At 45.9% G+C, this 23796-nt stretch overlaps 1 protein-coding gene across 1 annotated transcript in view; it reads left to right on the top strand.

Annotated features, from left to right (window-relative positions):
• Nucleotides 1-23796, top strand: part of LOC122814564 (thyrotroph embryonic factor-like) — a 258744-nt gene that overhangs the window by 5301 nt on the left and 229647 nt on the right. The window lies entirely within an intron of this gene.

Below are 23796 nucleotides of genomic sequence, written 5' to 3'. Positions count from 1 at the left end.
CTCTCTTCCCTGGGTTACACTCTCAATGTGAAAATATCGAAAGTGGTACCAACCAAGGAGATAACATTCCTGGGAGCGAGTCTGAACACAGCCGCCCAGATGATACATCTCACCCAGGAGAAGCAGACTACTATTTCAGTTTACTTCAAGGACTTGGCAAGCCTGTCCTAGCTCCCTGCAAGAAAATACCTGCAAGCTCCGGGATACATGGCATCTTGTATTCTCATGATTCCATATGCAAGACTGCATATGAGGAAATTGCAAAGGTTCCTCAAGAACATTTGGTGTCAACGCACAGAGGACCTGGATATGATGATTCCTCTGCTTCCATCTCTGCAGGTGTAGTTTCTGTGGTGGGCAACAGCCTGTCTACAAAACAAAGGCATGCCTTTTCGGACACCTCTTGCCACTCAAGTTCTGACTACAGACGCTTCGGACTACTCCTGGGGAGCACACCTGGATGCATACAGGGACTTTGGAACACCCAGCAGATGCACCTGCACATAAATCTAAAAGAGTTGATTGCAGTTCAGCAGGCCTTACTAGCTTTGAAGCATCCTCTTTCTTCAGGGACCCTGCTTGTCAGGACATACAACACCACGGTAATGTGGTACATCGACAAGCGGGGAGGGACTCCCCCTGTGCAAGCAAAGCATGAATCATTGGTCCATGGCAGCATCCCTGGACCTGCATCTCCTAGCTCAGTTTCTTCCAGGAATGCTCAATGTTTTGGCAGACCAGCTGAGCAGGCAAACCCTGGATCCTCACGTGTGGCAGCTGAACAGAGCCGTCTTTTACAGCATCATTCAACGTTGGGGCACTCCTCAGCTGGATCTTTTCTCCTCCCCAGACAACCATCTGCTACCTCTCTTTTGCATCAGACAGCAGCACAGCAGAGCCTGGAAAGTGGATGCTCTGTCCTTCCCTTGGATGTTGCTATCAGTGTATGCCTTCCCTTCTCTTCCCAGAGTATTAGTGAAGATCAGGGATGAACGTCCAAGGATTATTCTCATAGCTCCGGACTGGCCCAGACAGCATTGGTATCCTCTTCTTCGCTGTCTCTCCCATCTTCCTCCTTGGCATCTTCCTATGAAGCCAGATCTTTTGGTTCAGGAAAGAGGAAACATTCTGCATCCTCATCTTCAGTCTCTCCATTTGGCAGCATTCCCTCCCTTTCTTCCTCCCTTTCCCAACAGGAGGTTGACGTGCTGAGGAAGGCCAGGAGGCCCAGCACTAGGAAATCCTATGCTGACAAATGGGAAAGGTTCTCTCAATGGATTCAGGCTAGAGGGGAGTCTGCTTCTCAACCTATACTTCTTCTGATCCTGGAATACCTGGCTGTTTTGCTTCAGGGTGGTCTTTCTTTTTCCTCTATCAAGATCCATGCTTCAGCCATCTCTGCTCATTGTTCTCTTGAACAGCCCATTTTCTCTCATCCCCTGATAAAAATGTTTCTCAGAGGTGCTTGCAATTTAAAACCTCCCAGAAGAGCACCTACTCCAGCCTGGGATCTTAATTTTGTTCTGGAGAAACTCACTATTCCTCCTTTTGAACCAGCTGCCTCTACAGATTTAAAGTTTCTCTCTAGGAAGACCGCCTTCCTCTTGGCTATAACTTCAGCAAGGAGGGTTTCGGAGCTGCAAGCTTTGATGGCCGTGGAGCCTTTTCTTATTTTTCATGCAGGTGGAGTCTCTCTGAGGACTAATCCCTCCTTTATGCCTAAGGTGGTTTCCAGCCTGACTCTTAATCAGTCCATACACCTTCCTACCTTCTTTCCTAATCCTCGCAATAGAGGTGAAAGGATCCTACACTTTATTTTATTATTTTTATTTTATTTATCATTTGTTGACCGGGAAAGTCCGACTAGGTTCCACAGAGCCTGTTTTCAGCGCCCGGGAGGAGAAATGCTCCCAGATGCATGTCTTTGGAATGTGAGAGGAAACCGGAGACCGCGGAGAAACCCACACAGACACAGGAAGAACAAACACACCTACCGAGAACCGAGAGGGAATCCACCCGGAACCCGGGAGAACCCTCTTGCTACAAGCGTAACCACTGCACACACTCTCTTGATGTGCACAGACAGCTCAGGTTTTACCTGGACAGGACTAAGGACCTTCGGAAATCAGCACAGTAATTGGTCAGTTTTTCCCCTGGAGCCCAGGGGAAGGCTATTTCTAAGCAAGCCATTTCTAAATGGATTGCACATTGCATTACCTTTTGTTATTCCTTTCATGGCAAAGCTCCGCCTCAGGGGATTAGGACCCACTCGAGCGGCTTCCACTTCTGCAACCTTTCTAAGGGCTGTCCCTACTAAAGACATTGTGGAAGTTGCCACATGGTCTTCTCTTCACACTTTCACAAAGCTAATGAATAATTTGCCTCTGTTTTCTACAGCTAGGGCAGGGTTTGCACTGCGGTTTTGCAGGGCATTATCTCCAACCCTGGATGCTGTTAGGACTGCAACAGTGAAACATGATGAACATAGTACAGTTGTGTACACTTACCGTAAATGTAGATGTTCGAGTGCATTCACTGTTGCAGTCCTGGTTTCCCTCCCTCCTCCTCCCTTTTTGTGGTCCTCTCCTATTCTCTTTTCCTGAGGTACAGGCTTAATTTATTTGTCAAATTGTTTTTTGGTTTAAGCCTTATTTTCTGGAGGCTCTTGACTGTTATGGCAAGGAAGACTGAGGAAGTGACGTCGGCTGCCTCCTTTTGTATCGGACGCCCTGATGTCCTTTACAGCCGATGACAACAGACGTCATTTTTACATACCTTTGGTATTCTGGCCGACTGAGGGCTACCGGGAGCTGGATAACCCATTTGTTAGGACTGCAACAGTGAACACACTCTTAACATCTACATTTATGGTAAGTGTACACAACTGTACTTTCTAACAGTTCATTTAGACAATAGCCAAGGTTTGATGCCTAAACAAATAGGTATGGAATGAGGTTCTACCCATTGTGCCAGGAGGCAATGAGGATTTGTGAGTTGGCAATCTCATCCCACCAATTTTTTTGTTTGCCACACACATTACCAGTGTTGACAACTCTGTTGCAGACATACTTGGCCATTTTCTGTTGATACTGCATGAGTGAACCCTCAGTTTGGCTGTTGCTAGGACATTGTTCTTGAGGTCGTGATCCCCAATCTTTGATATTTTTGCATGCTCAGCAATCATCAGGAGCTAGCGATTCTTCTCCTTAATGCCTTTCACCAGTAGACATAGCATGGATGTTTTGGTCCAGGCTGGCTTCTGTGGTTGTTCTATGCTTTTCTCCTGTTTTCTCTGATGATTGAGATAGGTCCCTACTCCGGGCCAGCAATCAAGGAGTCTCAATACTCACCACTGACTTTGGTGAGGGATGGTCACTAAGAGCAAAGATGGATTTGTACAGTATTTTCAGATGCAGCTCTCTGCACTAAACACAGTTTCCCTTAAGAGCACACAGGGAGCATGCTCCAGACTTGGGGCTGGACTTGCTCTCTCCAGTCTAGACCCACACAAAACTACACACTGGACCACTTTGGAGCTCTGCGTCCCTGATGTTCTTAGTGTTTCACTGTTGCAGTCGTTACATTTGGGTTATCTTCTTTCAGGTAGCCCTCAGTCGGCCTGATTAATAAAGTCTTGGGTCCTGCATTGGTTGCTGTCCCTTCTTCCATGACGTCAGGTCGTCAGGGGTATAAAACATGCAGCCGATGCCATTACATCAGTCTTTCTTGCCGTGCGGTGCCTGAAGCAGAAGCAGTTCGCAAGTGCCGGTCGGCCAACTCCTGAAATTTTCATTTTCGAGTTTCAGAACCCAAGTCTTCAACTAAAGCTAAGTACCCCGTTGGGGAAACTTTTTCTTGCTCCTTACCGACGTCAGTAAAAGTTAATAATTGCATTACTTGTGGAAAGCAAATACCTCATAAAAATTTTGATTCATACTTTATTCCTTGCCTAGGCCCTGACCACGACGTACCTTGCTGTCAGTTTTGTGCTTTATTTAATCAGCGCACTATCCGTCGTCAGTATATTTTCGCCTCTGAATATTTCTGTTCTCTGTTTAATTATCCAGAAATGCATTGGTTAGCCATCTGACTACTGGGATTCCGAAAAAATGCAAAGATAAAGACAGAGACAGGCCGCCTAGGTCCAAAACTGCCGACGATGCTTCTCCTAAGCCAGTCGCCAGTTCGCCGGTACTCTGGTGCTTTTGCAGCCCCTGATACCCGCTACTTTTGATTCGCAGGCCTCTACTGAGACCCATTCGGAGTCCGGTATGCCGCGAGATGCTTCAACTATAGAACCCACAGATGTCTCTACCTTGGATGGGTCTGGAGCCGTTGTGCAGGCACCGGCTTCTGAAGGTGTATTCAGACCTACGGACTTGCATATTAAACCGTCGCCTCTTTCTTTACTTAGGCCTAAATTTCAATCCATGTCTAAAAACTGACGCCCAGGCCACATGCACAGGCCTCTAGGCCTAAAAAAACAAATGATAAGAATGGCTGAAGATCTAATAACTCTAATCAGGGGTAGCCAACCCCCCCCCCCTTCTAAGAGGCCTAGGACTGAAGCTGATTATGAATCTTCTGATCAGGATTCTATTATTCTGACTCTTCTGATGATCTAGATTCACCCTTACCTACTTATGAGGATTCTGATGCAGAGGAGTCTATTCCCTCTGCTTCCCCTCCTGAGGATTTTTCTTTTGGGGAAACCTTACATACTCTAAGGGAGCATTTCCTCTGGGAAAGCCAGTATTTTTCTGATTCAAAAATGAGGCTTAGGGATTTCCTTCTACCTCAGCATAGGCCTTTAGCTATTCCTCCTGTACTAGACATGTTGATGCTTTCTCGGAATCTAGATGTTCGTATTTCACTGCTGCAGTCATTACACTTGGGTTATCCTGCCGTCAGGCATGTCTGCAGTCGGCATGAGTTCCAAAGTCTTGGTCCGGCGTAGGTTGCTGTCGCCTCTTCCCTGACGTCAGTGCGCCAGGGGTATACAAGAAGCAGCCAACGCCATTTTCTTCAGTCTTTTTTGCCACGCGGTGCCCGAAGCAAAAGCAATTCACAAGTGCCGGTCGGCCGACTCCTGAGATTTCAAATTCGATTTCAGAACCGAAGTCTTCAATAAAGCTAAGTACCCCGTTGGGGGAAATTTTTTCTTGCCTCAGACCGATGTCAGAAAAAGTTAATAATTGTATTTCTTGTGGGAAGCAAATACCTCATAAGGATTTTCATTCTTACTATATTCCATGCCTAGGCCCAGACCACGACGTCACTAGTTGTCGGTTTTGTGCTACATTTAACAAACGCACTATTAAATGTCTGTTTGATTTTGCTCGCCATTATTTTGGGCGAAGGTTTAATTGCACAATGCCGTCGGAACAACCGACGACTGTAATGCATAAAAAGCGCAAAGATAAAGATAAGGAAAGGCTTCCGAGGTCCAAAACTGATGACAAAGCCTCTTCTAGGCCAGTCGCCGGTTTTCAGTGAGGCGCTTACGCAGCCCCTGACACCCGCTACCTCAGAACCACAGGCCGCGTCCGACTCCCACGTGGAGGTGCCTAGGCCTCTGGAGCCTCAAGGTGTTGGGCCAACAGAGATTAACCCTTCATATGGGTCTGGAGCTGCTGAGCAGGCATCTGCTTCTGAGGGTGTTTTCAGGGCTACTCAACTTACCATTACAACTACAGCCAAGACTAAGCCTACACTAAAGACAAAGAAGCAAGTGCAGCATTCACCTGGACAGGCCTCCATGCCTAAAAAACAGATGCTCAAGATGGCCGAAGACTTGATAACTTTGATCAGGGGTTCCCATCCTCCTCCTGATAAATGGCCTAGGCAGGATACAGAGTATGATTCCTCTGACCAGGTTTCAATATATTGTGATTCCTCTTCAGACCAGGGATATTCTTTACCCCCCATGAGGATTCTGATGCTGAAGAATCCATTCCTTCAGCCTCTCCTCCTGAGGATTACTCTTATGGGGAAACTTTACATACCATGAGGGAGCATTTCCATTGGGAGGGCCAGGATTACTCAGAATCCAAGAAAAGGCTCAGAGACTTTTTTGCTGCCTCAGCACAGGCCCCTTGCTATTCTGCCAGTGTTGGACATTGTGGATGATGTGTTCTCTGAATCTAGTTTAAACCCTGATTTTTTACCCCCAGCTCCATTCAAGCTAGACAGATACTAAAGAGTCCCTGACTCTCACAAATTTCTTTATAAAAACCCTGTTGCAGACCCAGAAACTATTTCCCAGGGTCCCAAAGGGGTTACGGCTTCCACGGCTAAGAATCCAGTTCCCTCAGATAGGAACTCTAGAGCATTAGACAGATGGGGAAATAAAGTTTACACCTCTGCAACTTTAGCAGTGAGAGCTCTGAATTGCCAGTTTCACATGCTTAAGTATCAACAATATTTACTGTCTCAGTTAAAACAGAAAATGAGTATAAATGCATAACAACCTGACTATAAGGAAATGCAGGATTTATTGCATGCAGCTGAACAAGTGGGAAAGCATATTTTGCAATGTGGTTTTGATTCATTAGAAGCTTCTTGTAGAGCAGCAGTTACAGGATCTGTAATTCGAAGGCATGCTTGGTTAAAAGAACAAAGTTTACCAGATCATGTTAAGGCAAAATTACTGGATGCTCCTTTGCAGCAAGATAATTTATTTGGTATTAAGTCAGAAGAGGTATTAAAGAAAATGGAGGATAAGGCAAAATCTATGCAAACAGTAAAGGATTTCTTGCAGGTACAGCCACCACGATTTAGCAGAAATTGGCCTACTAAGAATTGGTCCTTTACAGTGTCAGACAGGCCACAAAGAGACAGATACAGACACCAAAAGGCAGATCTCAGCCACAAGGTTTTTACAGACCACGACAGTGGGGTGCTTCAAACCCAAAACAAGGTGAGGATAAGTCACAACCTTACAGGAAACAGTCCCAATGACTTCCCCCTTCCAATGCCAAACTCTTACCTTTTGGCAGCTCCCTTAGGGGGGAAACTAGCACTTTTTTCTCAAAACTGGCAAGCAATCACCCAAGACAAATGGGTGCTGAAAATTGTCTCAAGGTTACAGGTTCCACTTTCACACTTTTCCAAGGCTAAAAGGGATGCCAGACCTGCCACAAAATCAATGGGCAGAGGCACAAATATTACAGCTCTCATGGACATGAGAGCTATTCAAAAAGTACCACAGCAGGAAAAAGGACAAGGATTTTACTCGAGACTCTTCCTGGTACCCAGAAAGGACAAAGCCTGGAGACCCATTCTGGACCTTTCCACTCTAAATATTTATCTGGATGTTCCGAAATTCAAAATGCTGACACTACGACAGCTCCTTCCCATGTTGGCCAAGAAGGCTTGGCTTGTTACTTTGGACCTCAAAGAGGCATACCTGCATGTCCCTTTCAGACAAAATTGCAGAAGATACCTCAGATTCATAGCTGGTTCAATACACTACCAATTATCTGCACTGCCCTTTGGCTTATCTACTGCGCCCAGGGTCTTTACCAAGTGCCTGGCACCAGTAATTGCATTTTGCAGACAAAAAGGAATTCAGATATATCCATATCTGGACGACTGCCTGATTCAAGCAGAGAGCAAGGACATTCTTCTACAGCATCTGGCGTTCGTAAAAAGATTAAGTTGCCTAGGGTACACAGTAAACTAAAAGAAATCAAAACTAGTGCCCTCACAAGAGATAATATTCCTGGGTGCCAGCTTAAATACAACGGCCCAGATGGCTTATCTCACTCCAGACAAACAAGGACAACTGACTCAGTATTTTCAATTGATGGCAATAAAGTCCCAACTCCCTGCAAGAAAAATTCTGCAGGCCTTGGGATTCATGGCATCGTGCATTCTACTAATTCCATATGCAAGACTGCATATGAGGAAATTACAATGGTACCTATAAAGTGTTTAGTCTCAACATTCTCACAGCTTGGAGACGGTAATACCTCTAATTCCCTGCCTACAACAGGAGTTTCGATGGTGGGCACAGGCTTGTCACCTCAACAAGGGTCAGCCTTTCACTCTTCCCACAGCCAGGCAGACTATAACAACAGATGTCTCGGATTACGCCTGGGGAGCACACATTGCAGGAAAATGTATTCAGGGCAAATGGACCACAGAACAAATGCCTCTTCACATCAATCAAAAAGAGATGTTGGCTGTACAAAATGCCCTAACAGCTTTCAAGGACCTTCTGCATCCAGGACAATTATTAATAAGGACAGACGACACTACAGTGATGTGGTACATAAACAAGCAAGGGTGCACTCATTCTTACCCCCTATGCAGGCAAGCCATGACATTGTGGAACGCGGCTATAACTTATCAAGTTCATCTGCAAGCACAATTCCTGCCAGGAAAGATAAATACTCTGGCAGACGACCTAAGCAGAAACATCATGGATCCTCACAAGTGGAAATTAGGAAATTAAATCCACAGGTTTTCAGCATGATAATGCAAAAATGGGGATGCCCGGACATAGATCTCTTTGCCTCCCCACTGAATTGCCAACTACAAACCTTCTGCACAAGGACTTATCACACACAAGCATGGAAAGTTGATGCTCTTTCGTTCAGCTGGAAAAACATAAGCGTTTATGCCTTCCCACCACTGCCTCTCCTTTCAAAGGTACTCCTAAAAGCCAGACAAGACAAACCACAGATGATTCTGATTGCTCCAGACTGGCCACGCCAGCACTGGTACCCAATCTTAAAGAACTTAGCTCAAAGTCCACCTTGGATTTTGCCTCAAATTCCACATCTTCTGACTCGGCAAAACAATCAGATACTGCACAGTCGGCTCAAAACTTTAAACCTGGCTGCATGGAAGATTCAGTAGCCAAACAGACAACTTCTCTGTCTAAGTTATGGATGTCATTTTGGAGGCCAGGAGGCCTAGCACCAGGAAATCTTATTCAGAAAAGTGGTGGAGATTCTGTGCCTGGAACCAGTCTCAAAACCTTGATCCTCTGGTCCCTAACATTCCTGAGATACTACAATACTTGACTGAGATGCTGGACAAAGGACTAGCCTTCTCATCCATTAAGATTCACACTTCTGCCATCTTGGCTCATTACAAGACAGATCCTCCTATTTTTTATCACCCTTTGCTAAAGCAGTACCTCAGAGGGGTTAAAAACATAAGACCGCCCCGGGGAGCACCAACACCAACTTGGGACCTCAATTTCATTTTGGAAAAGCTCACTTTGCCTCCTTTTGAACCAGCCATTTCAGCAGAGTTAAAATATATATCATGGAAAACTGCTCTGCTTCTGGCAATAAACTCAGCACGAAGAGTCTCAGAACTGCAGGCGCTAATAGCAGTGGAGCCTTTTATCATTTTCCACCAAGACAGGGTTTCTTTGAGAACAAACCCTTCCTTTATGCCTAAGGTGGTATCCAGTGTGGCTCTTAACCAAACTATTCACTTGCCAACCTTTTTATCCAAATCCCCAGAATAAGGGGGAGAGACTTCTACATTCCTTGGACATACACAGGTAATTACGCTTCTACTTGGACAAAACAAAAGCTTTCAGAAAAACTGAACAATTGTTTGTATCATATGCTGCAGGATCACAGGGAAAGGCTATATCAAAGCAGACCATTTCAAAGTGAATAGGACACTGTATCCAGTTCTGCTACACACTGCATGGGAAACCTGTACCATCTAACATTAGACCACATTCCACCAGGGCTATTTCTACTGCCACCCTTAGAGGAGTACCTACCAAAGATATCTTGGAAGCTGCAACTTGGAGTTCAGTGCACACTTTTACCAAGCATTACCATTTGCCTCTTTATTCTAGATCCAGAGCTGGCTTTGCCACTGCAGTGCTGCAGGGCCTCATAGCCACACCAAATCCTCTATAGAGCCAGCCACCCAAACTCAGCTTTGGGATTCTACCCAAGTGTAATGACTGCAGCAGTGAAACACGATGAACATAGTACAGATGTTCATCGTGTGACACTGCTGCAGTCATTGCACTTGGGTTATCCTGCCGTCGGGCGGTTCCCCAGCTGACCTGAGTTCCAAAGTCTTGGTCCGGCGTCGGTTGCTGTCGCCTCCTCCCTGACGTCAGTGCGACAGGGGTATATAAGATGCAGCCGACGCCATTTTCTTCAGTCTTTCTTGCCGCGGGGTGCCAGAAGCAAAAGCAGTTCGCAAGTGCCAGTCGGCCTACTTCTGAGATTTTCATTCCGAATCCAGAACCAAAGTCTTCTACAAAGCTAAGTAACCCGTTGGGGAAACTTTTTCTTGCCTCATACCAATGTCAGTAAAAGTTAATAACTGTATTTCTTGTGGGAAACCAATACCTCATAAGGATTTCCATTCTTATTGTATCCCATGCTTAGGCCCAGACCACAACGTTAATGGTGGTCGGTTTTGTGCTAGGTTTAATAAGCGCACTATTAAACGTTGATTTGATTTTGCCCGACATTACTTTGGCAGAAAATTTAATTATACCATGCCGTCGGAACTTCCGACGCAAAGACAAGGACAAGCATCTGAGGCCCAAAACTGACAAAGCCTCTTCTAGGCCAGTCACCGATTCTCCGGTTTTCAGTGAGGTGCCTTCGCAGCCCCTGACGAGCGCTTCTGCAGAACCACAGGCCACCCCCGACCCCCACGTGGAGATGGCTGGGCCTTCGGACGCACTAGCTTTTCAGCAGACCGAATCCGATCCTGCAGAGGGATCCGGAGTACCTGAGCTACCCGCAGCTTCAGAGGGTGTCTTCAGACCTACTCAGCTAAGCATTAAACCCTCTTCTAAGTCAAAGCCTCCTTTAAAAACTAAGAAACAAGTACAGCATTCTCCAGGACAGGCCTCCATGCCTAAGAAACAAATGCTCAAAATGGCCGAAGACCTAATTAGTCTGGTCAGACACAGCTCCACGTGGTCCTGTTGAGTCTTCCTGGCTACAGAGAACTGAAAAAAAGCGACTGCTTTCCTGATTAAGTATCCTGCTGGTTTTTATATTTGTTTTACCTTCTACTGCTTACCTAGAGCAAGCTTTAACTGTTTTCATAGTTATTTACTGCATTTTTTATTATCTGCACTTAAAAGTACATTTTAGTCGAAATTAGTCTAATTCAAGTCGGAAAGTGTTTGTTTGCTGTTTAATTTAATTGTTTGGCTGCCCACTAAAGTGTGCTAGCCTGTACTACTGACACTTATTGCCTTTTCTGCATTTAGCCCGGAGTTGCCACTAGAGCACCATCGGGCAGCGCGGGTTAAACAAGGTTAAAGTATTTCTGGCTCCGTAAAGTGTGCTCTTCATTTTTTCCCTTAGAACTGCTCTACTTGTAATCTAAATAGTCTATTCTCTATCTGTAAAGCTCAGCACTTGTTCCTAAAGCATTTTTTAGTCAGGTAAAGCACTTCTATATTATACAAAGTACTTCACTAGCTTAAAACCCGCTTGAGTACCCACTTCCCTATAGGTCCTTTCTGACTCGGTTACACAGCAAACTTTTTCATTTCTTCTAGCATGTCAAAGAGTCAGTTGCTAGCGTCCTCTCCTGCTCAGCTGGTGAATCTAGAATATTGAGGCAATGTTACAATTGCCTCATGTACACAGACAACCCTCTCCTCCTCCCACAAAACACAAATACATGCGAGAGATGCAACTATATAGCCAAACTGGAGGCTGAGCTCTCTCAACTCAGGACTGGCAAAACCAGACAGGAGGAGAAGGTAACCACACACACCATAAACCCAGTCTCACATAGAACTATCACAACTACAAATTAAACACATAAACACACAAAGACATACTCGGAGGCACTGATCAAAAATCTACCAAAACAGCAGAGGCCTCCAAAGCAGACACCCAAACAACTGCCACCTCATGACATAACACAAGCAACACATAGATCACAAAGTCAGTGTGCAAATCAGTCACTGCCCTTAAGGCCAAACACAATGCCAGACACACTTGTCATAGGTGACTCCGTAGTCAGACACACTGACGTCCCACTCACCAGACTGAACAAGGAGAGGGTCACAGTAAGCTGCCTGTCTGGCGCTAGAATCCGCCACATAACACAAGCACTCGGGTCACTCCACAGCAAGTACAAGTATGACTCAGTCATTGTCCATGCCGGTGTGAATGACCTGAGACGTACCTCCCTGGACTACATGAAAAGAGACATAAAGGAGCTCTCAGATTATGTAGCCCAGGCTGGTATGACCCTGACCCTGAGCAGTATCCTACCTTCACCAAGAATCATGCCACAATACAGAGACAAAATGATCAGTTTTAATAATTGGCTTAATTTCTGGTGTCATTCTAAGGGGATCCAATGTCTGTCTGCCTGGAATGACATGCTTGACAAGCCACGCTGCTTCCAAGGGACGGCTTGCACCTGTCACCCTGGGTTTCGGATATTGGCAAAGGCTCTTGCCACCCCATAGTGCCTTTTTAGACAAGGCTCAAATTCTAAACCCACCGCCCTAGAAAACAATAATGGAAAAAACTAAGGGTAATGCTGCTCAATGCCAGAAGTCTAAATCTCAAGATGCACCCTCAAGCCCTCCTCAGTATGGAGAACATCGATGTCTGTGCTGTGACTGAAACCTGGTTCAAGGCTCCTGAGAGCACCCCGGCACTATCAGATTTTACCTCATATCATGCGTTCCGACCCCAAAACCCGGACCGTACCACGAAAGGAGGGGGTGTATCCATATTCATCAAGGATACCCACACCTCCAGGCTGGTGGCAACTCACGAAGCATCAGAGACCATTCAGGTGCAATTAACCATAGGCAAAACTGCTCTACAGTTTGTCGCATGTTACAGGCCACCCTCTCAAACTCAGGAGCCTCACACAGCCTTCCTGAAGACACTGGAGAGTATAAATGTCTCTCCAAACACCATCATATTGGGTGACTTCAACTACCCAAACATAGACTGGGAACATTACTCAAGCCCCAATACCCTAGCCCAAAGGTTCCTGGAGTTCATAAACTCAAATGCTATGGAACAACTTGTCACCATTCCCACAAGAGGTGAAAATATACTAGACCTGATCATCACAAACATGGGGACAAAATGCTCCACACTGGAAGTATATCCCTCATTGGTGAGATCAGACCATAAACTAATCTCACTGGAGATCCACATCCCGCCCCACCCCAACAAAAGACCACAGTGAAGAACTTCTCAAAAGCCAACTTCACACTTCTTAAGACTGGTGTGGTATCCTTCAAGGCCCCTGAGCCATTGGAAACCAAAACCCACGCTGCTGAATCCCTTACAAATGCTTTCTACGAGCACCTCCAGGATTGCATGGATCAAGCAATCCCAAATAAAATCAAGACCCTTTCCACCAAAGGCAAGCGCCCGATCTGGTGGACCCCAGCCATAAACAAACTTTACAACAAGAGGAGAAAGCTACTACAAGATAGAGCAAAATCCCTAAAAGGGAAGACATCTCTGATCAATACTAGTAAAAAACTACGATCACTCATAAAATGATCCAAGGCCAACTTTGAGAGAAAAATCGCCAATGACTCAAAAGACAATCATAAGGCCTCTATGTTAGAAATCTGTGTGGAAACTCCCAGATATGCTCAGAATTAGTCCAAAATGATACAATAATCACTGAACCCACAGACATTGCAAACATACTGGCAGGCAGGTTCAGTGAAAATTTCTCCCCTCCCCTCCCCCAAAGGAGAAATATCTATCCCAGCAGAGTGTAGCCTCCCAATCATCTCAAATGCCCAGGTGAGAGCTGCTCTCTAAAGCTAAAACACAGCATCAATGGGACCGGATGGTGTCCCGGCTGTGTGCTACACGAACTCAATGAGGAACTAAACCCACACATAAGGCTGCTGTTTATTCTCAGCCTCACGACAGGATACGTACCCGAAGAGTGGCGTACGGCAACTGTGGTCCCACTCCACAAAGGCGGTGCTTCTACGGACCCTGGTAATTACCGACCCATAAGCTTAACAAGCCTGGTCTGCAAAGCTATGGAGAGGATTATAATGGAACTCATAAATAAAGACATAGGGGACCTACAGACATTGGATCCTACCCAATTCGGCTTTGTCAAGGGCAGATCATGCCTCTTGAACTTGGTCGACTTTTTTAAAACTGTCACCAATGCCATTGATGAGGGTAAGGCAGTTCACACAGCCTACCTTGACCTTGCAAAAGCTTTCGACACAATACCCCACTCGGGTATCATAGAAAAGCTCACCAGCTTAAATGTAAACCCATATGTCACAAGATGGGTTGCAAACTGGCTCAAGGACAGAACCCACAGGGTTAGAGTTGCTGGTGCCATGTCAGACTCAAGCCGGTCACAAGCGGTGTCCCACAGGGCTCAGTCCTGGGCCCCTCTTGTTCGGCATCTACTTTTCAGAAGTGCAGGCAAACATAGGAGGATTGTGGCTGACAAAGTTTGCAGATGACTGCAAACTGGGCCATAGTTGAAAATCCATCAGACACAGATATCCTTCAGAGAGGTCTCATAGAAGCGGATAACTGGTGCCAGAGCCATGGCCTTAAGCTAAACGCCAAAAATGTATAGTCATACCCTTTAGTAAAAACAAGGTAACCCCAAGTTACCACATAGGTGGCAATCCATTAAGCACAGAAGAGGTTATCAGGGACCTGGGGACCCAAGTTGACAGTAACCTTTCTTTTGACACTCACATTGCCAAAGTGGTTAGGAGGACCTTCTACATTGCCCACCTGATTATGAAGGGATTCACATCCAGATCAAGGGAGGTCATTGTTCCCCTGTACTCTTCACTTATCAGACCAATGATTGAGTACAATGCCCCATTCTATCTTACCTGACACCTGCAGCAATTGGAAAGACCCCAAAAGTTCCTCACCAAAAGGATAAAGGGGCTCAAAAATATGCCATATGCTGCCCGACTGAAGAAACTCCAGCTCTATTCAGTCGCATACCGTCTGCTCAGAGGTGACCTGTGCCTGACATACAAGGCCATGTCCAACCCAGAATTAATGGACATGCTCCACCTCAAAAAATCCAAATCCACCAGAGCCACAAGAGCAAAAGACTTAAACCTCAACACGGATATAAATAGGACGTGCTGGAGGGACAGATTCATCACCCAGAGACTCCCTATGCTGTGGAACAGAATCCCGGTCCATGTGAGACAGAGCACCTCGCTGGCTCTGTTCAAGAGGAATCTTGACCAGTGGATGGGAGATCATAGGTTTACCCCGGGGATCATCTCTGTATCACTGCTGGACAGAGGCACGGCAAACTAATGGGTATAGTATTCTTCAACCTAAGGGGTGGTGAAAGCCACACAACTCTGGCTAGGCTTATAAATGCCCTAGGGCAGATAGCCTAGTATGAACCTATGATCAGGGGTTCCCACCCCCCCACCTGATAAAAGGGCCTAGACAGGATGCAGATTATGATTCATCCGAACAGGGGTCCATTTCCTCAGATTCACCATCAGACCTGTTATATTCTTTACCCCCTTATGATGGTTCTGATGCTGAGGAATCTATTCCATCAACCTCTCCGCCTGAGGACTACTCCTTTGGGGAAACCTTACATACCATGAGGGAGCATTTCCATTGGGAAGGCCAGGATTATTCAGAATCCAAGAAAATGCTCAGAGACGTCCTATTATTACCTCAACACAGACACCTGGCTATTCTGCCAGTGCTAGATATTGTGGATGATGTGTACACTGAATCCAGCTTAAATCCTGATTCCTTACCTCCAGCTCCACTTAAACCGGACAGATATTACAGAGTCCCTGACTCACACAAATTTCTGTATAAAAGCCCTGATGTCCTTCAAGGATGCATCTGCAGTCATAACATATGGGTTGTCCTGCCTCAGGCAGCCCTTCGGTCGGCCGGATTCCAAAGTCTGGGTCTGGCCTCGGCTGATGTCGCACTTTCCCCGACGTCATAGTGCCTGGGGTATAAAAGCATCAGCCGACGCCATTTTCCTCGGTCTTTCTTGCCACGCGGTGCCCAAAGCAGAAGCTGTTCGCAAGTGCCGGTCGGTCAGATCCAGAGATTTCAGCTACCGAAGACTTCGAAAAAAGCTAAGTACCCTGTTGGGGACTCTTTCTTGCCTCAGCCGATGTCAGACAAAGTAAATAACTGTTTAACTTGTGGGAAACAAATACCTCATAAGGATTTCCATTCTTACTGCCTTCCTTGCTTAGGCCCAGACCACGACGTATCAGCTTGTTTAGCCTGTGCCTCCTTCAACCGACGGACTCTTAGACGTCGGTCAGAGTTTGCAGAGGAGTTTTTTGGAACCGCTTTTGCTTATAAAATGCCGTCGGAGACTCCGACTTCGCATATGGTCAAAAAACGCAAGGAAAAGGACCGACACTCGCGGCCCGCGGTTTCAGCTGAAACCACGGCTAGGCCTACCGCGAGTGTCTCGGTTTCGGCTGAAACAAGAGTCCACGGCTATTCCTACTACCGAAACCATACCTCCGACCACCAAGGCCAGAGTGGCCCCGGCTGAGTCGGTTTCAGAACTCCCTACCGAAGCTAGTGTTCAGGATTTGTCCGACACCATACCTTTGGACATTTCTACCCCTGCACGTGGGGCAGCTAGGCCCCCAGCTTCTATGTCTATTAAGGCCTTCTCCAGGGCTAAAGCTGCCAAACGTTCAAAAACTTTGCTTGCCAAATCTACATCCCAGAGGCCTTCCTCCAGCTCTCCGATCCTCAGTCTTGCTGAGGACCTTATCTCCTTAATTAGGGGTTCCCAACCTCACCCAGACAGGGCCTCCCAACCTCCTCCAGACAAAAGGCCCAGGACTGACCCCTCTGAACCTCACTCCTCAGATTACTCCTCGGATGGATCTGATTTGTCAGACCACCAGGAAGGGGCCTACTCGCCTTATGAGGATTCAGATGCAGAAGAATCTATCCCTTCGGCCTCCCCCCCTGAAGAATTTTCCTTTGGGGAGACTTTACACTCCATGAGAGAACACTTTCAATGGCAGGGTCAGGATTTCTCTGATTCTAGAAAAAGATTAAGGACCTTTTTGCATTTGCCCCAGCATAGGCCCTTAGCTATACCTCCGGTTCTAACTGTAATTGATGATGTGTACAATGATGTCAGTACTGCACCTGATTCACTTCCTCCGGACCCCGCCAAACCTGACAGATGTTACAGGGTCCCGGATTTTCACTTCTACCTGTATAAAGCCCATGCTGCAGACCCAGAAACTATTTCTCAGGGCCCTAAAGGGTTGCAGCCGCTACTGCCAAAAATCCCCTACCCTCTGAAAGAGAGTCTAGAGCATTAGAGCGATGGGGAAAAAAGGTTTATACATCTGCTACTCTTTCTGCCAGGGCATTAAACTGTCAATTCCATATGATACAGTACCAAGAATTTTTGTTAGACCAGCTAAATAAGAAACTATCTTCACCTGAACCCTTAGACCATAAATCCCTTCAGGATTTGGTACACAACTCACAACAGGTCAGTAATCATTTCTTAAAATGTGGCTATGATGTATGACTGGGGCAGTAATTCGTAGGCATGCCTGGCTGAAGGAGCAATCTTTGCCAGACCATGTCAAGGCTAAACCCCATCGATTCTCCAATGGAGAAACAACATTTATTTGGCTCCCCTGCACAGGAGATTCTAAAGAAGGTTGAAGAAAAAGCAAAATCTGTGCAAAGAGTTAAAGATTTCCTGCAAGTTCAACCTCCAAGGTTCAGCAGAAACTGGCCTACAAAGAATTGGTCCTTTCCAGATTCCTCCAGAGCACAGAGAGGCAGAAACAGGTGCCCTAGAGGCAGAGGTCAATCCAGGGGCCCCTACAGAGGCCGTCAGTGGCAGCCTGCCAACCAGAGGAGTAGTGCAACAGCTACCACTACGACAGGACAGACCCAATGACTTGACTCTGATTCCACCTACCAGGGATCAACTGGAAGCACCCTTGGGCGGAAAGCTGGCTTTATTCTCGAAAAACTGGCATTGCATTACAAAGGATACATGGACATTGCAAATAATAGACAAAGGATACAGGTTTCACTTCCATACTTTGCCAGAAAGAGGCGGAATGCCAAACCTTCCACCAAACCAGAAGTCAGAGGCTTTAAGGCAAATCAGCAAGTTACTTCAGATGAAAGCTATAGAAAGGGTACCATCTACAGAACAAGGCCAAGGCTTTTACTCCAGACTATTCCTTGTGCCAAGAAAAGAAAACCAATGGAGGCCTATACTCGACCTGTCCGCACTGAACACTTATCTCATTGTGCCAAAATTCAAAATGCTGACCCTACAGCAACTTCTTCCCATGTTGGGCAAGGAGTCTTGGCTGGTGACTCTAGATCTCAAGGAGGCATACCTGCACGTCCCTATCCGACCAGATTACAGAAGACACCTCAGATTTCTTGCAGGATCAGAGCATTATCAATTCTCAGCATTGCCCTTTGGCTTATCTACTGCTCCGAGAGTATTCACGAAATGCCTGGCATCAGTAATTGCACACTGCAGACTTCAGGGAATTCAAATTTATCCATACCTGGACGACTGCCTAATACAAGCGGACAACAAGAAAAAATTGTTAAAGGACTTGGCCTATGCCATACACCTGCTACAAACCTTGGGATACACAGTCAACATCCAAAAGTCAAGACTAGTACCATCCCAAAGGATAACCTTTTTGGGTGCGGATCTGGACACAATCACTCAGATGGCTTTTCTCACAGAAGAAAAACAAAAACAACTTCCAGATTACTTCATGACTCTGACAAGACAAACCCAGCTTACTGCAAGGAAAGTCCTGCAGGCCCTAGGTTACATGGCATCCTGCATAATTTTAATTCCACATGCCAGGTTGCATATGAGGAAATTACAATGGTACCCAAGGAATGTATGGTCTCAACACAGTCACAGTCTAGAAACCATGATACAAATCATTCCATGCCTTCAAAAGGAATTCCTGTGGTGGGCTCAGGCCTGCCAGTCCAACAGAGGGTTGCCTTTCAACAAACCAAAAACAAGGCAAACCATCACCACGGGCGCCTCAGACCGAGGATGGGGAGCACACATGGAGGACAAACGTATCCAAGGCCTATGGCCTCAAGGGCAGCTAAGCATGCACATAAACCAAAAGGAAATGCTGGCAGTAAGGCATACAATCGAGGCATTCAGACCCTTCCTCCAGCAAGGGCATCTGTTAATACGGACAGACAACACCACGGTCATGTGGTACATAAACAAACAGGGAGGCACACATTCCTACCCTCTATGCCAGATGGCTATGAATCTGTGGAACCTATGCCTGAATCTCAATATCCAGCTGCAGGCCAAATTGCACCAGGAAAAGAGAATACACTAGCAGACAGCTTAAGCAGAACTACCATGGATGCACACGAATGGATGCTGCATCCAGACATCTTCAAACTCATAACAAAGAAATGGGGAATCCCAGAGATAGATCTGTTCGCCTCCCACTCAACCACCAACTGAAGAAATTCTGCTCAAGGACATACCACCCACAAGCCTGGAGGGTGGACTCTCTCTCTTTCAGCTGGAATGCCCTAACAGTATATGCCTTTCCACCTCTCCCATTGATGTACAAGGTTCTACTGAAGATCAGGGAGGAACAGCCAAAAGTCATACTAATAGCTCCGGACTGGCCAAGACAACATTGGTACCCGCTATTGAGAAGCATGTCTCAGGCAAACTCATGGCCTCTTCCCCTATGGCCTCTTCTTCTAACGCAGAACAATTTCAAGACCTTGCATCCCAACTTGAAAACATTGCAGCTAACTGCCTGGAAGATTCCTTAAAGCCCAACCAAACTGTTTTATCTCAGAGGGTGAAGGACATTATCCTGGAGGCTCGCAGACCTTCCACAAGAAAGACATACTCAGCTAAATGGAAGAGATTTCTCATTTGGAGTGCATCAAAGGGCACAGATGTCACAGTGGCAAACCTAGCACACATCCTAGAATACTTAGCAGAATTGTTCCACAATGGCCTGTTTTATTCATCCATTAAGATTCATGCTTCAGCAATTTCAGCAGAATACAATATGGATCCACCTATCTTCTCTCACCCTCTTCTCAGACAATTTTTGAGAGGGATCAAAAATGTTAAACCTCCAAGAAGACCCCCCCCTACCTGCATGGGATCTCAATTTTGTACTGGAAAAACTGACACTACCTCCTTTTGAACCAGCAGCATCAGCAGACCTCCAGTTTTTATCTTGGAAAACTGCATTCCTTCTGGCAATCACTTCAGCAAGAAGAGTGTCTGAGTTACAGGCATTAATGGCAGTGCAGCCTTTTCTTATTTTTCACCAGGATAGAGTGTCACTGAGAACCAATCCTACTTTCATGCCAAAGGTGGTATCTAGGGTATCCTTGAACCAAGCTATTCACTTGCCTACGTTCTTCCCTAACCCACAGAACAAAGGGGAAAACTTTTGCACACCTTGGATATACACAGACAACTACGCTACTATTTGGACAGAACTAAAACTAACAGAAAAACTGACCAACTTTTTGTAGCATATGCAACTGGGGTGCAAGGAAGAGCAATTTCCAAACAGACAATTTCAAAATGGATAGGAAATTGCATTCGTTTTTGCTACTCCTTTCATGGAAAGACAGTTCCTGAAAATATCAGGCCTCACTCCACAAGGGCCACAGCCACCACTACAGCTTTCCTACGAGGGTGGCTACCAAGGACATTTTAGAAGCTGCTACTTGGAGCTCCGTGCATACATTTGCCAAGCATTACAATCTACCTTTATACTCCAGATCCCGAGCAGGCTTTGCAACTGCAGTACTGCAGGGGATCTTAACTACACCATAATTCTCTTAGGACCTCCTCCCCCAGATTGGCTATGGTATTCTACCCATATGTTATGACTGCAGATGCATCCTTGAAGGACATAGTACAGTTTTGTACCTACCATAAATGTAGATGTCCGATAGGTATGCATCTGCAGTCAGGATTACCCGCCCTCCTTCCCCTCTGTGGTATTCCTAGGGTGCTTACCCCTCTTTCAGCTAGCTGGGGGAATCTATTATGGTGTATTTGTTTGTTTGTTTATATATGTATATAATTTGCAAATGTTTGGAGCTTTTCAGCCTTTATCCAAATTTAGCCTTCCTAGAGGGCACCTGGCATCTGGGGCAAGAAACACTGAGGAAAATGGCGTCGGCTGATGCTTTTATACCCCAGGCACTATGACGTCGGGGAAAGTGCGACATCAGCCGAGGCCAGACCCAGACTTTGGAATCCGGCCGACCGAAGGACTGCCTGAGGCAGGACAACCCATATGTTATGACTGCAGATGCATACCTATCGGACATCTACATTTATGGTAGGTACAAAACTGTACTTTGCTGATCCTGAAACTATTTCTCAGGGACCCAAAGGGGTTAATGCCTCATCAGCAAAGAACCCAGTTCCCTCTGACAGAGATTCCAGAGCACTAGACAGATGGGGAAAGAAAGTATATATGTCTGCAACTTTAGCAATGAGAGCCTTAAATTGCCAGTTTCACATGCTAAAATATCAGCAATTTTTGATGTCTCAGTTGAAACAAAAGATGCTCCAGATACAGATCCTCCTAATTTTAAAGAAATGCAGGATTTATTGCATGCCGCTGAACAAGTGGGAAAGCATACTTTGCAATGTGGTTTTGATTCTTTAGAGGCCTCATGCAGAGCAGCAGTTACAGGTTCTGTCATTAGAAAACATGCATGGTTAAAAGAACATACATTACCAAATTATGTTAAAGCTAAATTACTGGTTGCACCTTTACAGCAGGATGTTTTATTTGGAGTTAAGGCAGAAGAGGTATTAAAGAAAATGGAGGATAAGGCAAAATCTATGCAAACAGTGAAGGATTTCTTACAGGTTCAGCCTCCTCGATTTAGTAGAAAGTGGCCAACAAAGAATTGGTCCTTTCCAGTTAATGACAGACCTCAAAGGGGCAGATACAGACGGCCAAGAGGCAGAGGTCAACCACAAGGTCCTTACAGGCCTCGACAATGGGGTGCATTAGGCCAGAAAGAAGGGGAAGACAGGCACCAACCATATAAAAAACAGCCCCAATGACTTCCCACTCCAGCTGCCAAATAACTCACTCTTGGCAGCCCCTTTGGGAGGAAAGCTGGCACTTTTTTATCACAATTGGCATATGATCACCCAAGGCAAATGTGTTCTCAATGTTATTTCAAAAGGTTACAGGTTCCACTTTCACACTCTGCCAAGATTGAAAGGAATGCCAAATTTGCCACTAAATCAATGGGCAGAGGCCCAAAAACAAATTATGGCACTCATGAACATGGGAGCTGTTCAAAAGGTACCACCACAGGAACAAGGGCAAGGATTTTACTCAAGACTCTTTCTGGTTCCCAGAAAAGACAAAGCCTGGAGGCCCATTCTGGATCTTTCTTCACTAAACACTTACCTGGATGTTCCACAATTCAAAATGTTGACATTACAGCAGCTTCTTCCCATGCTGGGCAAGCAGGCTTGGCTCATGACTTTGGACCTCAAGGAGGCATACCTGCATGTCCCTATCAGACAAAACTGCAGAAGATACCTCAGGTTCTTAGCTGGTCCAATGCGCTATCAATTCTCTGCACTGCCCTTTAGATTATCTACTGCACCCAGGGTCTTCACAAAGTGCCTGGCACCAGTAATTGCATTTTGCAGACAGAAAGTAATTCAAATTTACCCATACCTGGACGACTGCCTGATTCAAGCAGAGAGCAGGGACATTCTTCTACAGCATCTGGCATTTGTAAAAAAGTTATTAAGTTGTCTGGGGTACACAGTAAACGAAAAGAAATCAAAACTAGTGCCCTCACAAGAGATAATATTCCTGGGTGCCAGCTTGAACACAACTGCCCAGATGGCTTTTCTCACGCCAGACAAGCAAGGACAACTGACGCAATACTTTCAGTTGATGGCAACAAAGACCCAACTCCCTGCAAGAAAAATTCTGCAGACCTTGGGCTTCATGGCATCTTGCATACTACTAATTCCATATGCCAGACTGCATATGAGGAAACTACAATGGTACCTAAAGAATGTATGGCCTCAACACTGTCAACGTTTGGAAACAGTTATACCACTAATACCTTGCCTTCAACAGGAGTTTTGATGGTGGGCTCAAGCTTGTCACCTCAACAAGGGACAGCCTTTCACTCAACCCACAGCCAGGCAAACACTGGCAACAGATGCATCGGATTACGCCTGGGGAGCACACATGGCAGGAAAATGTATTCAGGGCAAGTGGCCCGCAGAACAAAGGCATCTTCACATCAATCAAAAAGAGATGCTAGCTGTACATAATGCCCTTCTAGCTTTCAAGGACCTGTTGCATCCAGGACAACTACTACTAAAGACAGACAACACCACAGTTATGTGGTACATAAGCAAGGGGGCACTCACTCCTACCACCTCTGCAGACAAGCCATGACCTTGTGGAACACAGCTATAAACTATCAAGTTCATCTACAAGCACAATTCCTGCTAGGAGAGAAAAACACACTGGCAGACGACTTAAGCAAAAATATCATGGATCCCCACGAATGGGAATTGAATCCTCAAATATTCAGAATGATAACAAAGAAATGGTGGAGCCCGGACATAGATCGGTTTGCCTCCCCAATGAATTGCCAGCTAAAGAAATTCTGCACAAGGACTTACCATCCACAAGCATGGAAAGTGGATGCCCTCTCATTCAGCTGGACAAACCTACAAGTATATGCTTTTCCACCACTGCCTCTTCTCCCAAAGGTACTCATAAAA

This window comes from Protopterus annectens, chromosome 1.part1 (genome assembly GCF_019279795.1).
Source record: "Protopterus annectens isolate FY-2018-M chromosome 1.part1, PAN1.0, whole genome shotgun sequence".
Classification (NCBI taxonomy): domain Eukaryota; kingdom Metazoa; phylum Chordata; order Ceratodontiformes; family Protopteridae; genus Protopterus; species Protopterus annectens.
The sequence above is the reverse complement of the archived record's forward strand: the minus strand, read 5'-3'. Positions and strand labels throughout refer to the sequence as shown.